The sequence below is a fragment of the Coregonus clupeaformis genome, unplaced genomic scaffold (genome assembly GCF_020615455.1).
Source record: "Coregonus clupeaformis isolate EN_2021a unplaced genomic scaffold, ASM2061545v1 scaf1315, whole genome shotgun sequence".
Taxonomy (NCBI): domain Eukaryota; kingdom Metazoa; phylum Chordata; class Actinopteri; order Salmoniformes; family Salmonidae; genus Coregonus; species Coregonus clupeaformis.
Window position 1 is genome coordinate 115,001 of NW_025534769.1, and position 5,682 is coordinate 120,682.

At 37.5% G+C, this 5,682-nt stretch overlaps 1 long non-coding RNA gene across 1 annotated transcript in view; it reads left to right on the forward strand.

Annotated features, from left to right (window-relative positions):
• The window catches only part of LOC121555257, a 5,448-nt gene extending 2,156 nt beyond the window's left edge, over positions 1-3,292 (forward strand). Inside the window, exons 2-5 of the long non-coding RNA XR_006659458.1 lie at positions 1-27; positions 983-1,145; positions 1,230-1,422; positions 3,253-3,292. The exon at positions 1-27 is cut by the window's left edge and continues 121 nt beyond it. This is a non-coding gene — a long non-coding RNA (uncharacterized LOC121555257). The remainder of the gene's footprint in view (positions 28-982; positions 1,146-1,229; positions 1,423-3,252) is intronic.
• The last annotated feature ends 2,390 nt before the right edge of the window (positions 3,293-5,682 follow it).

The window sequence follows — 5,682 nt, forward strand, 5'->3', positions numbered from 1 at the left end:
AAGTCAAAAGGATCAATGACTATAAAGGTATGTTATACACACACACACTACACTTATTGGGTCATACCATATTGGGATGCCATTTGAAACACATTAAAGTCTTACACAAGTGAAAAAATCACTGCGTACCGCTGCATTAGACACATACGGCTTAACATCCAATTTCAGAAGTTATGTTGTGATTCTTTTGCAAGCATGGGGGATGGGGAAAAAGATTCAAGACTTATGAACTACACCTCCCAACTTCTATTAGAATGTGGTAATTATTGGTGGTAATTTCCTTGGCCAGTCGGCAGACCATTCGTGCTATGTGTGAAAGCCGGTAATGTGATTTAAATTCAAAAAATGTTTTTAACATTTGATCATAACAGCCCCATCGATAAACGGAATGTAGAAGCATTTGAGTGATAAAAATTTACAATACATGTGAATGATGCGTATCAGCGCGTAGAACAAATACGGCACCATTCAAGTTAACAGAACAGCGACAGAGACTCATGTTCACAACGTGAGTGGGTATGTGCGTAATCCCTGCCTGTTGTGATTTTTGATTTTTTTGTGTACGCTAATGTCCTTTAATACAAAGTCTGCAATAAAGTGGTCTAAAGCGGGGAGTCAAAGGCAGACTCAGCGGTGCAAGTCACTGCGGTGATAACTGCTGGAACCTTACCTGGGATCACATCTCTTTTTGCCCCGCTTTAACGCCATTGTTTCGGCGTTTCCGTTTTTAGCTGTAGATCTGTCATTAAATCCAACATAAAATACGTCTCCTCGTGATTTTCATAGTTTCCAGACCAAATTTATTTTGAATGTTGTCACCTTTTTGGGTCCTTACCAGTTTGCACCCCTGCAATGGATCTTTCCCCTAAATATTAAATCATACACATTGATAAGCAGGCTAAATGGGTCTGATCAACTGCAATTCATTAACCTAATTTGAACTGTATTACTTGATACTAAGTTCTTAACTTTGTTGTATCAGGACGTGGTGTATTTGCCTCAGCACCAATTGAAAAGGGATCCTTTGTCCTCGAGTACCGTGGGGAGTTTATATCGCAATATGAACGGGACAAGAGGCAGGGGAAGTATACGGAAAAGCAAAATGCTTTCTTGTTTGATTTTGAATGGAACAATGGCTCATGGTGGTAAGTAAAACCCTATAAGACATCAGTTAATCCCTATATTGTTTTGTGGAGAAAACGTAAATCTGTTTCTATCTTCAATTTTAGCATAGATGCATCCTGCGAAGACGGTTCACTGGGGCGGCTGGTAAATGATGCCCACAGGTCCCCAAATTGCAAAATGAAAAAGATGATAGTCCAATGTAAACCTCATCTTTGCTTGTTTGCTATTGAAAACATCCAAGCAGAGAGTGAAATAACCTATGATTATGGAGAATCTCTGTGGCCATGGCGTGCTCTGGTAAGTAAATCTGCTTTGATATATTATAATGTATAGGATCTGTCAAAGAATTATAAAATATATAAATACATGTCCCTTCTTGCATGTATGTTGTCACCACTTTATATATATACAGTTGAAGTTGGAAGTTTACATACACCTTAGCCAAATACATTTAAACTCAGTTTTTCACAATTCCTGACATTTAATCCTAGTAAAAATTCCCTGTCTTAGGTCAGTTAGGATCACCACTTTATTTTAAGAATGTGAAATGTCAGAATAAAAGTAGAGAGAATTATTTATTTCAGCTTTTATTTCTTTCATCACATTCCCAGTGGGTCAGAAGTTTACATACACACTCAATTAGTATTTGGTAGCATTGCCTTTAAATTTTTTAACTTGGGTCAAACATTTCGGGTAGCCTTCCACAAGCTTCCCACAATAAATTGGGTGAATTTTGGCCCATTCTTCCTGACAGAGCTGGTGTAACTGAGTCAGGTTTGTAGGCCTCATTGCTCGCACACGCTTTTTCAGTTCTGCCCACACATTTTCTATAGGCTTGAGGTCAGGGCTTTGTGATGGCCACTCCAAAACCTTGACTTTGTTGTCCTTAAGCCATATTGCCACAACTTTGGAAGTATGCTTGGGGTCATTGTCCATTTGGAAGACCAATTTGCGACCAAGCTTTAACTTCCTGACTGATGTCTTGAGATGTTGCTTCAATATATACACATCATTTTCCTTCCTCATGATGCCATCTATTTTGTTAAGCGCACCAGTCCCTCCTGCAGCAAAACACCCCCACAGCATGATGCTGCCACCCCCTGTGCTTTACGGTTGGGATGGTGTTCTTCTGCTTGCAAGCCTACCCCATTTTTCCTCCAAACAAAATGATGGTCATTATGGCCAAACAGTTCTATTTTTGTTTCATCAGACCAGAGGACATTTCTCCAAAAAGTACGATCTTTGTCCCCATGTGCAGTTGCAAACCACAGTCTGGCTTTTTTATGGCGGTTTTGAAGCAGTGTCTTCTTCCTTGCTGAGCGGCCTTTCAGGTTATGTCGATATAGGACTCGTTTTACTGTGGATATAGATACTTTTGTACCTGTTTCGTCCAGCATCTTCACAAGGTCCTTTGCTGTTGTTCTGGGATTGATTTGCACTTTTCGCACCAAAGTACGTTCATCTCTAGGAGACAGAACGCGTCTCCTTCCTGAGCAGTATGACGGCTTCGTGGTCCCATGGTGTTTATACTTGCGTACTATTTTTTGTACAGATGAATGTGGTACCTTCAGGCGTTTGGAAATTGCTCCCAAGGATGAACCAGACTTGTGGAGGTCTACAATTTTTTTACTGAGGTCTTGGCTGATTTCTTTTGATTTTCCCATGATGTCAAGCAAAGAGGCACTGAGTTTGAAGGTAGGCCTTGAAATAGATCCACAGGTACACCTCCAATTGACTCAAATGATGTCAATTAGCCTATCAGAAGCTTCTTAAGCCATGACATCATTTTCTGGAATTTTCCAAGCTGTTTAAAGGCACAGTCAACTTAGTATATGTAAACTTCTGACCCACTGGAATTGTGATACAGTGAATTATATAAGTGAAATAATCTGTCTGTAAACAATTGTTGGAAAAATTACTTGTGTCATGCACAAAGTAGATGTCCTAACCGACTTGCCAAAACTATAGTTTGTTAACAAGAAATTTGTGGAGTGGTTGAAAAACTAGTTTTAATGACTCCAACCTAAGTGTATGTAAACTTCCGACTTCAACTGTACACTGATGATTTTTTCTGTTTTAATTAAGTAGATTATAATAGAGAATATTTCTTGTTGTATTTCGTTGTAGACACCAAGTGACAAGATCCCAGCACAACCTTCAGCAGACCCAGAAGTGAGACAGAGATCCACTTCATCCTTCCAACAGGTTATTACACATTAATTGTAGCTCTTTTCTATTTAAATTAAATTGTTGTCTCAGTTCATTCCAATATATAAATTAAATGGCTTTTTACTGTATTACAACCAACCTTTTGTGTAAAATTTTCACAATATCAACATTCCCATAACTTGTTTCGATATCATAGCGTAAACAAAATTAGCCCGACCATTTGACGGAACTAACTGCCCCTCAAAACATAAAATTAATCTTTATTCTCTCTAATGCCTATGTTTTTGTATTTTTTGGGCAATGTTTTTGCCCATTTAACATACTTCTTATCAATTTGCGTGATTTAATTTAATGGCAGTAGATCCATTTACATTACTTTTAAGGTTGTGAGCTTTCTTTGACAACAAAAGGATAACTCAAAGTCAGGAACCTTGACTCTAGATGTGTTCAGTCGTCATCTCCTCATTTTGTACTTAGTCTGTTCAAGACGTAAATGTCTTTCAGATGACGTCCCGATATGGTATGACCCAACCAGTGTAGAGTGTGTGTGTTACACGGTCCTCATATAGTTGGTTAGCAGATATTGTACAGTTTTAACCATTTCTATGGAGTCTTGCATAAAAAGCCCAGATCCACATATGAATTATCTTTCCTAACATCTGTGGTCAATGCAGCCCTTGACCTCAGCAATGAGTCTCACCCCAAAGGTGATTATGATAGACAGGTGGTAGGAATATATTGTGACTGAACTGATTATGATCATTAATTTACTAAATAGATATGATCTATATTATAAAACACAATATTTCTGACATGTTATTGTTGTATTCCATTGCAGACAACAAGTGACAAGATCCCAGCTCAACCTTCAGCAGACCCAGAAGTGAGACAGAGATCCACTTCATCCTTCCAACAGGTTATTACACATTAATTGTAGCTCTTTTCTATTTAAATTAAATTGTTGTCTCAGTTCATTCCAATATATAAATTAAATGGCTTTTTACTGTATTACAACCAATCTTTTGTGTACAATTTTCACAATATCAACATTCCCATAACTTGATTCGATATCATAGCGTAAACAAAATTAGGCCGACCATTTGACAGAACTAACCGCCCCTCAAAACATAAAATTAATCGTTATTCTCTCTAATGCCTATGTTTTTGTATTTTTTGGGCAATGTTTTTTCCCATTTAACATACTTCTTATCAATTAATTTGCGTGATTTAATTTAATGGCAGTAGATCCATTTACATTACTGTTAAGGTTGTGAGCTTTCTTTGACAACAAAAGGATAACTCAAAGTCAGGAACCTTGACTCTAGATGTGTTCAGTCGTCATCTCCTCATTTTGTACTTAGTCTGTTTAAGACGTAAATGTCTTTCAGATGACGTCCCGATATGGTATGACCCAACCAGAGTAGAGTGTGTGTGTTACACGGTCCTCATATAGTTGGTTAGCAGATATTGTACAGTTTCAACCATTTCTATAGAGTCTTGCATAAAAGCCCAGATCCACATATGAATGATTTTTCCTAACATCTGTGGTCAATGCAGCCCTTGACCTCAGCAATGAGTCTCACCCCAAAGGCTATTATGATAGACAGGTGGTAGGGAATATATTGTGACTGAACTGTGTATGATCATTAGTTTACTAAATAGATATGATCTATATTATAAAACACAATATTTCTGACATGTTATTGTTGTATTCCATTGCAGACAACAAGTGACAAGATCCCAGCTCAACCTTCAGCAGACCCAGAAGTGAGACAGAGATCCACTTCATCCTTCCAACAGGTTATTACACATTTATTGTAGATCTTTTCCATTTAAATTAAATTGTTGTCTCAGTTCATTCCAATATATACATTAAATGGCTTTTTACTGTATTACAACCAACCTTTTGTGTAAAATTTTCACAATATCAACATTCCCATAACTTGTTTCGATATCATAGCGTAAACAAAATTAGCCCGACCATTTGACGGAACTAACTGCCCCTCAAAACATAAAATTAATCTTTATTCTCTCTAATGCCTATGTTTTTGTATTTTTTGGGCAATGTTTTTGCCCATTTAACATACTTCTTATCAATTTGCGTGATTTAATTTAATGGCAGTAGATCCATTTACATTACTTTTAAGGTTGTGAGCTTTCTTTGACAACAAAAGGATAACTCAAAGTCAGGAACCTTGACTCTAGATGTGTTCAGTCGTCAAGTCCTCATTTCGTACTTAGTCTGTTTAAGACGTAAATGTCTTTCAGATGATGTCCCGATATGGTATGACCCAACCAGAGTAGAGTGTGTGTGTTACACGGTCCTCATATAGTTGGTTAGCAGATATTGTACAGTTTCAACCATTTCTATAGAGTCTTGCATAAAAA